Raw genomic sequence first — 11,051 nt, 5'->3', positions numbered from 1 at the left:
TGCTTCCCATAAGGCAGATTGAGTTGAAGGGTAAAGGATCAGAAGGGTTTAAGTAGTGTGAATTAGTTGCTTTGCTTTTAGTCTTTGAGTTGCTTTAAGTTCAGTTTTTACTTTCTTTTTCATACAGCAGCAAGGATATTGGGCCATTGTCATTAGTTCACTGTTTGATACATTTACTTCCTCTTAAGAATTGATTTCATTACAGTTAGTTTAGAGATTTATTTTTGAACACTTTTAAGTTTGGAAAATCACTGTAGAAATCACCATTACCATCCATACTTAACTTTCATTTTCGCCATCACACACACTAGGGAATCCATAAAAGATAAATCCTAAAACAAACTAAAAAAAACTCAAAAACAACAAAAGGCTAAGAAAATGGTTATCTTGTACATATAGTACACTTCACTTCGTCAGTTTACGAATCCCGGATTGACATTTTAATCAGCAATTTAGAACACACTAAATTGACCAAACAGGGGCCAAGCAGGGAAAGAAGTAGACGGAGGAAAACATTTATGCTAGATACAGGACAGAGTGAGGAGGGAGGGGTGAAAAGCTAGACAAGATTAACAAGGATAATATCAAGTTTGCTTGCTACCTCATTGCAGGTAAAATAATGTGGCATTTCACAAGCAACAAACACCTTGGACGCCATCTCAGTTGTGGAACACTGTTGCCAAGGCGAGGTACTCAACTTGTTAGCCTTCATGCTCAATGAACTGTTCGAGGCTTGTGAATATGTGTACAGGAGGAGCAATGGGTTTATGTTTGGGTACTTGTTAATTGCATTGGTAATGTGGAAATGGAGGAAACCACAAGAAAGGGAACTGGAAACCATTGCCGAAGGCCAACCAATTGCGCTCCTGTATGAACTGTGGAAGGCATCAAGGGATCCCAACACCAAGGAAATCAACGAGAGAGATTTCAAGGGCTGGTACGAGCAGATGTTGGACACCATTCGGTCCACCGAGAGGATACCCAAGGCTTTATTGGATGAATTCTCAGACGAGCTCTGGTTTGGTGCCTCCCACATGCACACATACCTAATACTGCGGTGTGTCAGCCTGAGCACGTTTAAGTTGAGGCCGTAGAGGTTTGGCCTGATGGAGGAAGCATTGCACAGAGAGATGGAGTCCTGGCCGGGAGTGGCCTTTGAGATAAGAGAAGGGAAACCAAAGTACCTTTTCAGAGCCTTGATACAATAGGGGTGAGAGGGAGATGGAACAAAGAGTAGTCGAAAGTAGCTCACCGATGAATTACTCCATCCAATGCTGCTCTAGGTGGAGGAAAAGATGTTTGAACTCAGATGGACAATCGCCAGCTTCGACCTAGGTGAGAGCAATTATCCTGAGCAATTTCAAGGTTCCACCATGTTTTCCCCCATTGTAACACCACCACTCACTATGGATCTTCCCTCGGGAGAAACTTAGGCTCCCTCCTAGACAATGGTCCCCAAACCTAAGAAAAAGTGAGTCATCCGAGCCCTGTCTGTCAAAAATCCGACTGCTAAAAAGCCGAGAATTATCCCGCCAGCCCCAATCGTCGACCTCACTGTCGAGGTCGAGCAATCAATCCCCATAACCACCATAGTTGAAGAGATCAGTGCTACTGCATCCACTACATTACGTCAGTCACGAGAGTCATCCCTGCAAACCGCTTCCACCCCGTGACCCTGTCCAAGATCCTCCCGTTCGGCTAGCGAAGGACTATTGCGGAAGCAAAAGTTTAGTGAGTTGGCTAGACAGAGGGCACCAAACCTACCATGGGAACACCACCAATGGAAAGTGCATCACCAATGCTTGGGTTGGACCCACCAGAAGGGAGACGCCTGGATACCATTCTGCAGGAGGAAAGGACTGAACCGTACTTGCCAACTCTCGCTATAAAGCTCGCAGTGCCACCAAACCCTAGCATTATTCCACCCACCCCATAGTTCACTCTACCATCGTAGCAAGTCCACTCACTCGCCTCCGATTATGAAAAATGCATTGCCAGCGGCCTACCCCTACAACAACAGTTCCCAGAACCGAGCACATTGCAGGCTGATACACTCCATCTTTGGTCATCGGCCCAACTGTTTTCATTTATTCAGCAAGTAGCACACAAGGCTGAGAGCCTCCATGAGGACCTGGGTAAAGAACACGAACAAAACATGAGCCAGTTGCACATGGTGATGGAAGAGCAAGATCACCTACAACAAGAAAACATGGAATTACAAGCCCAAGTTGATCGGATTACATTTAGATCAATATGGCCAACCTTCACAAAGGCCAATACTGAAGCATTGACGGACATGGCTGCCTACACATTGGTCGGCTACTATGATCACATATAGATGGCGTGCACACACCTAGCAGCCAACAACGCTAAGATGAGACTGAACCTAGAGATAGTAAGATACACACTACCAGATCTAGTGGAAATTTATGCACGAACGGTCGAGGGAAAGGTCAGGGAACTGGAAGTGAAGAAGCAAGCCTTGGTTGAGGCCCTCGCCAACGGATACACCCTAATCGACAAGGTCCACGATTGGTCAGGTAGTCTGGCACTAAAGAACCACATGGTTTACCCGCTCAGAGACCAAATTCAGTCATGATTTTCCAACACGAGGGATTGTACAGATGCAATAGGACAAAATGACCTCCTCATCAACTCAGAGGTGAAAGAAAACATGACTGAAGCAAAGACCACAATTGCAGGACTTGAATCCACGCTAATGCTGGTTTTGCACTGCTAACCTGCTTTATAAAGCTTGTTACCAAGCATAGAGGAGCGTTAGTCACCCTGCTAACTCAAGTTGTTAGACTAGGGGGAGCATTAGTGAAACTAAGAGATGTTAAAAGGGACAAGCCAATGAATTTCCTCACAAATATCTAGATATTTATCCCTAGATTTGCTTAAGAAAAGTAGGGAAAGTCCCAAAAATCAAACTATTTGGAGAAATTCCAATCTCAAAAAGAAGGCAAAAGGGAAAGAGCTGGAATAAGAAGCAGGTTCATTGCTTTTTCCGTAATGAACTCTAGAAGGAGCTTGGCAGCCCTAACTCAATTGCTACATAAGTAGTGAGAGGGCCATTGTGAAAGGGGTTAGAGCATTTGAAAGGATAGCCCACTAAGATGTTGTGAATTGTCATACTCTTGAAGAAGTGAGCTAAAAGAGAGAGAGAGAGGAAGAAGGGGCAAGGGAAGGCTGTTACAATGGATGGTTGTAATCACTCTTCCGTTATAAATATAGAACTGCAGTTGTGTTCCCTACTCCATAGTGTCGGTAACATTGTTCATTGAGTTGTTCATTTTGATACTTGTCGAGTTCGGTAGTTTAAGTTGTATACAAGTATATGTTCATTATGCATTCTTATATTAGTTTTCAATATTGTATGCTGTGATTTTGTTTTCCTTTCCTTTGTGCAGGAATTGTCTTGGAGCCGGCTTTGAAGGAGTTCTTCTTGGCTGCATAGCGATCTCCAAACAAGTCTAGAAGGAGACTTGGGGTAATCCTCTTTCCATACTTTGTCAACTTATATTTGATAGATGAACATGTGTATAAATTGGTAGCTTCTGCAGATAATCTTATAGTCTGTTGAAGGTCCCAAGAAGACCTTTGAGGGTAGTTTTCATTCTCCATATGCCATGCATTTACCCCATAGCAAAATTGGTGACTCCGCTGGGGACTATACATCTAGTTCCTGGTTTACCCAGACTCTTCTTTGTTCTCTCTTCTTTCTAAGAGCTCCCTACTTCTTCAAATCCTTTTCTGATCCACCAACTATCTTGTTACATCCTACTAGTTTGAATTCTCGTCAGAAACTGATCCTAAAGGCCCTCTATTTGAGCAATTTCCCTCACTAACGCAGGTTACCAGGCTAAACAGAGCTTTATAAAGCACTGTGTTTGTGTACAGGGAGTGTTAGTGGACCAACTAACTCTCTATTTACACTGAAACAAAGCGTTAGTCTCCCATTTCCATGATTTCCAGTAGTGTCTGTGGACTGAAAGGGGGGGAAATTTTCTCATGGGATGAAGTAAGATCTGCAACTATATTATGTTAGCAAATTTGGTGTCCTGAAATTTTTTTTTAGGAAAAAGTTTTACTTTTTATCTCTTAAAATACATTTTTTTTTGAAAGAAAGACTGATAAATTGTATTCATTCTTCTGTCGAAATAGTTGTAAGATGCTTCATTTTGGTTTTCAGTGGTTGTTAGGAAATATTGGAAAAAGAATCTTTTGGTTATGCGAGTGTTGAATGGCTTTAGATGCACATACGAATCTATGAATATGTGAAAAGATGAATATGTAGAATAAGAATTGTTTGCATAAAAAATTGATTTTTTTTTTTTCAAAGCATTGTTCTGCATGATTTATTAAGTCAAGAGTCTCACCATATTCATACGTCAACACCCCTACTGAAGACAAATAATCAAGTACACTTAAAATTTACATTAAAATCAATCAGTTACTCTTTTGAGCAAACCAACATTGGCTAGCCAAGGATCTTGGGATAAGCATGTGAGTGAACTACCCAAGGTTGAAAACCAAAACTAGTGTCGTTAACGAGCGAAAAATTCCTTCTGCACTCATATTACCAGGACCACTCCACTAACAAAGGAGAAAAATACGAGACAACATCGGACTGTAATTGAAGGTAGCCCGCCTTCTCTTACAAATCCTTTGGGCATTTTGTGTACTAGGGGTCCCCTCAGGGATTTCAGAATTGAGTCGGGGACTCAGGTATCCTACCCACATAGCGTGCTGTCTACGACTATGTCCCCCTGGTAATGTCTGTGATTTGAGGTATCTCTAGTGGCCAAACTTCTAGGTACTTACACAAGGTGACTGGGACGAGCTCTCCTGGTACCTAACACGGATGGATCTACTCTGTCTTCAGTTTTTGGGAGGGTGCTCGTCTTCATGAGAGTACTTGGCCCCTCAATCTGAGGTTCCAACGAAGCTCTAGAGTACCCGTAATTGTACATTTGGCCATCCTTATTTGTTATTCATTGAAATATAGGGTTTCATCTCCAGTGATCGGTGCTTATTAGATGAGGTACTTTCCCGCTGTTTGCTAATTGATATATTTAGTGTATTTTTTATTTTTAGGTACCTAAGTGCTATCATTTTTGAGACTTTAAAGAATATCACATTAAAATTTATTTGATAAAACTTAACGGTCACCGTGGCTACATCTAGCCCTCATCGTCACTCCAGACGATTGTTAGGACTTCCTCCACTCATTGTGGAAGATCCGCTGAGTTCCACTGACTCGGATTCCTCATCTTCGAGGAATCAGTCTCCTAAATCTCACATGGGATCTGTGTGGATGATCGACGATTCAAGTTTGTTGGAGGATTTCTTCATAGAAGGATTTCTTCCTCACTTTAACACTCCGCTCATAAATCCATTGGACCCTATCGTGGTTCCCGTGGTACCTATACTTCCTTCTTCAGTAGGTGGAACTTTCCCATCTATCCAGTCGATGACTCACGGGTTGTGGAATTTTAGAGACACTGTTGGTCCTCTACCACTTCCCCAGTCGACAGTCATCACAACACCGATAATGTGGAATCCCGCTATCCTGTTTGTCCCAGGTACGACAACTCACATAACACCCTCTATAAGTGGAACCCAATAGATGCCAAGTTCCACTCCTATGGTGCCACAATGCATACCTTCGACAAGTGCCACATATAGTGCTCCATATAACACTCAATGTGGCACTCTGGGTGCAGTTCTTGTTTACCAACAATATGGTCGGCCGCCAATGTACAGTTCCAACCCCCAGATTCAAATATCTGGGGGGGTTCCCAATATGCACATGACAGTAGGGAATGTCATAGTTTCCCCTCCGTTCTCAGGCATGCATGGACAATTGCTAATTGACATGAGTGTTCCCTCTGTCAATCAAAGCCAAATGGTTAGTTCTGTGTTGGTCGAGAATCCACAAGGGGTTCCCAACCAATCCATGGGGGCACCCTACTCATAGACTCAAATGAGTCAAGGGGGCACTACTTATACTGGTGGAAATGTCATACCCAAGTATCAAAATCCTCATGGAAATCCACTCTACAACACCATACCGCAAAGCAACTACTACACCCATGTACATTATGGGGAACCAAATGATGGGAGAAGCACAGAGCTCCTCAGGTCATCCGTCATCTCCATGGTCCGAGTTGGGGGCACCTAACTCCCTGCCTTTTTTGGCAACGTTGGATATTCCCGACTTATACAAGCTGAGAAACAACCCCATCTACCACAACTTACAATGGCCGCCAATCCCGCATAAGATATCAACAGACATCCCAAAGTTCGATGGAAAACAAGGGGAGGATCTGGGCACCCATATCACCACCTACCATCTCTGGTGTGTTTCAAACTCTATGGTGGATGATAGTGTCCGGTTACGTCTTTTTCCTCGCACCCTCACTCGCAACGCAGCGAAATGGTATATTGAGTTACCACGCACGTCAATAAACACCTTTGACACTTTAGCGATGGAATTCCTAAAGAATTTCTAGTTACCAATCCACTATGAGACTGGGACAGAGCTCCTCACTTCATTTCGTCAGGATACCACCACCCACATCTCTGATCATATTCATGAATGGAGACGTAGGTGGAGGTTAGTCAAAGCTTCCATCCTAGATTTTCTCTTAACGGACTGGTTCTGTAGGTCCTTACTTCCACAAATTGCTAGAGATGTCACTCTAGGTGGTGCGGTCATAGAAGACAAATCCATACATCGTGCTCAGCACTTAGATTTGATATATTCACAGTCTGGCACTCTTTATGACATAATCCCCAATTCTCCTGGTAACCCCAATGCTTCCGCCACTCAGCACCTCGAAGTGCACGTCGATGGGATTGTCAGTGCAACCTCTGGGGCCACTGTAAAACAAATTAGTGGTTCCATTGCCAAGATGGTAGTGGACCCCTATACCAATACGACCACTCTTCCTTCCACTACAATAAACTCTGTGCAGTCTACACAACATCCTAGTGGTAAGAAAAAGAAGAATAGGAAAAAGACCGCTCCTTCTGAGGAGCAGTCAACAAAGCAACCCAACTCAAAACAGAAGGCTGCTGCACCTATTGCTGATGAAAAGGATACACTTGCCAGATTTCCTTGCAAACTCTGTGCTGAAGACCATGCAACCTGGCATTGTCCACGGCTTCAGGAATGCACATATTACCTTGCCAAAAGGGATACTGGTAAGACCCCAGTTGTCCTTAGGAATCCTTTTCCCACTCAATAGCAGCAAAATCTTATTGCTAATCAACAACAACCCACGCTAGGGGGCAATGATGGTTCGCAACATCCTTCAGATGGTGAAGGATATTCTACCATTTACACATTTGAAATGGCAGATCTCACCACAAGATCCAAATCTTATGGAGCTCCTGTCACTCATGCAGCGGAACCATCCTCCAGTCCAAACCCACCACTGCCCAATGATCTACAGATCGAAAGGCCAGTTGTGGACCTTGTAATTCGACCCCCAAAAGAGGCACTTCGACGCACAATGCACAATACATCTGCTCATGCTGCCCAACACTACAACATTGTAGAGGATTTGGTGCAAGCGTCATTGGCTATGTCGGTGCTCGAAGTATTACAAACATGCCCAACACAATGGAAAGCTTTGCTTTCTGCTATTGGTGGTCTCGACCTAGAGGATTCCATGCTTGCTATTTTCAACATGGACAAGTGTAAACCTCCCCTTTCTCACCAGCTTGCATTCCAAGTGCATATCACTTCGAAAGGTAAAGTTATACACAAAACTGTCATCGATGAAGGTGCTTCTACCTGCGTCATGTCTGCTTCATGTTGGCTCGCCCTAGGTTCTCCAACCCTAACCCTATCGTCGAACTCCTTGAAAGCTTTTGATAGCCACACCTTTATCCCAAAAGGATACCTAGCCAGTTTCCCCATCACTTTGTCTAGAAAAATTGTAACGGTGGACATATAAGTAGTAGAAAGAAAACTCGACTATAGTCTCTTGCTGGGTCACAGTTGGACATATGCCATGACGATCGTCGTATCTACTATCTTTCACATCATCCAATTCCCATTGGATGGAAAGGTAGTTACAGTACATCAATTGTCTTTATGCACCCCTGATTATTCACCATTACCAAGTGGCTCCGTACCCCTAGTAGGAGGTGGAACTGGCTCTTATATTAGTTTAGGTACCGGTCTACTGAAGGATTCTTCCCACATGGGTTTTTTTCCTCTTCAGTTGTTGAAGGTTTCACAAATGGTCAATATTCTTTCATCTATTCCTCATGAACAAACCGATCCATGGATCCTACCGACTCCCTCAAACATTGACACTTACAGAGAACAAATGCCATTGTCACCAGCTGAATTGGCCTGCGAAGCCATTCAAATTGCATCCGAACCTCTGGTTAGTTTGGTTTCGGCCAATGATACCATTGCCCCTCCCATAACTGCTCCTTCTTTCGATCCACTCAATCAAGTCCTACATATGGACGAAGCTATTAGAGAGATCACGAGTTTAGAAGAGAAACCTTGGGAGGATTCGCACCATCATGTTTCGATATCTGATTCGGACATGATGTCTCTTCAAATCCTTCCATCCGACGCACATGAAATCATTTCCTCACTATATATGACTATCCAACCTTTGGACTCGGAAGGAAACGGGGGAAATATTTCAAAAACATTGCTCCTCGATATTTTTTTCATGATAGGCATCATGGAAAACATATAGATTGGAGCCAATCACAATCCCGAGGAAATTGTGAGCTTCACCTACCCATTTAGGGACTTCCGCGATGTTTTCCCTTGGTCTTATGAGGAAATGCATGGCATAGACCCTTCTATTGTCAAGCATGAGATCAAAAAGGACCAAGCATTCTTTTTATGGTATTTTTCTTGCTCGTTAATCCAAAAAAGCCTCAAGTCTCCTTCTTCAGGCTCGTTAAACTCCCATGAAGAAGATCGAGCATTCTTTTTATGGTATTTTTCTTGCTCGTTAATCCGAAAAACCTCAAGTCTCCTTCTTTGGGCTCGTTAAACTACTACAACGAAGAATATAATAGAGCACTTTTTGAGATATTTTATTGCTCTTTAAAAAATATAAACATCTCCGAGTTTTTATCATTGAGCTTGTTAAAACTATGCAACGATAGTCAGAGCACTTTTTGTGATATTTTATTGCTCTTAAAAAAATATAAACATCTCTGATTTTTCATCATTACACTCATTAAATACATGCAATGATGCTCTGAGCAACTCTTTTTTGATCTTTTTCCAGCTCATTAAAACAGAAAAAGACCAAAGGAGCATTCTTTTTAGGCGCTTTTTTCTCGCTCTTTAAAATTGAAAAAATCCCAAGCTATGTCTTTTAGCTCGTTAAACTTGATAAAGATGACCCGAGCATTCTTTAAGGTAGTTTTCTTGCTCATTAAAACTAAAAAATCCTGAGTTTTTGTTACCGGGCTCGTTAAAAATATACGGAAGCAACAAGAGCACTTTCATTTTTGGGACCATTTCTCGCTCTTAAATTGAAAAATCCCCAAGTTTTCCCTCCTTCGAGCTCGTAAAACTATGAAGAAGGGATGAGCTATTCTTTTCCTTCTTTTTCTCGCTCACTAAACTGAAAAAGATACCTTGAGTTTTCTTCATTTGACTCATTAAAAATTTTGATGAAGGTATTGAGTTTGTCGTCACATGACTCATTAAAAATTCACGACGAAAAACGAGTTTAGTCCGTCGCCTCATACTCGTAACAAAATGAGGTTGACATCTATTGGAAAAAGGTTTCTCTTTATCCGGGTTCAATAGATTAAAAGATAGAAAAGTAACTGATCCGGGTATACTATTAACCTTTTGTCGCACCCTGTTAATAACTATGACAAAGGGACCACCATGGAGTCTCTCTTTACAATCTTTTCAGATTCTCTAAACATGAAAAGACCACCAAGTTGTCTAGTCTAGACTCTTTAAATTACACAAACAAGATGTAGAGTCATTCTTTTTACGATACTTTTCAAACTCTTAAAACATGAAAAAATCGACGAGTTTGCCTATCTGGACTCATTAAAATAATTAGATAGGGCAAAGAGTCATTGTTTTTGCGATCATTTTCAGACTCTTTAAACATGAAAAGATCATTGAGTTTACCCATATGGACTCATTAAAAAATTAGATGGGGAAAGTAGGTAACACAGTTGTATTCCGTATTTGAAAGCATGGTTTTCAGCAATAATTCCTTTGAACATGGAACTCCCTCAGATAAACCTTCATTTTGATGGCCTCTCGATATGAACCCTACCAACCTATGAGTTTTAGCATATATACCTTGATGCAATTGCATCTCCGTATCCTAACACTCTGTAGTGTTCATGAGTCTAGTGTTGTCTGGTTAAAACCATTGTCGTGCCTTCTATTGTTCAAGGGTTCCCATTTGTTTCCTCTATCAACTGATCATACATATCCTTTCATAATGCCCTACGTTGTTTAGACCCAAATGCTCAAAAGATTCCTCAAAAAACAAAATCATTCTTGTCCGGTTTCGTGTCGAGGGATGTAGGACACGCCATTACCTACCTTTCGACATGTTTCTTCCTATCGACTTCAACACTCTATCTAGAAGATAACTCAGAATCACATTCAGTGCCTTGGTACTTGTTGACATTAGTGGCATGTTACCTTGTGTTTGATCAAGGGTTTTCATTATTGACTCTTGGTTAAGCGATTCTACGAGTGTTTGACGACAAAGAAATATTTCACACTCGCTAGTTTGCACTGTGCATCATGGAGACCATCACCACTATTGGTGGCCTTCCTCGCATTTGTTAACGGTCTCCATTATTGACTGGTAATCAGATGAATTTGTGCATGTTCGACGTCAACACATCTTATCACATGTACTGATCTATGTTGTTCGGTGAAGTGGAAATCAGGACCTTCAGTAGAGCCTTGCATCATTCAGCCTTGTTTCCTCTCCCAAGTTGCATATGTTTGTTCTTTGGAGACAGCTATTTCAGGATGATCTATTATGACACTGGATCCTCTCTGTGCT

At 42.1% G+C, this 11,051-nt stretch overlaps 1 pseudogene; it reads left to right on the top strand.

The window, feature by feature from the left end:
- Positions 1–2,338: 2,338 nt before the first annotated feature.
- The window catches only part of LOC149264310 (chloride channel protein CLC-c-like), a 51,977-nt pseudogene continuing 43,264 nt past the window's right edge, over positions 2,339–11,051 (top strand).

The sequence above is a fragment of the Pinus tabuliformis genome, chromosome 6 (assembly GCF_031772625.1).
Source record: "Pinus tabuliformis cultivar Carrire ecotype Pingquan chromosome 6, CPIR1, whole genome shotgun sequence".
NCBI lineage: Eukaryota > Viridiplantae > Streptophyta > Pinopsida > Pinales > Pinaceae > Pinus > Pinus tabuliformis.
This window is presented reverse-complemented; position numbering and strand designations above follow the sequence as displayed.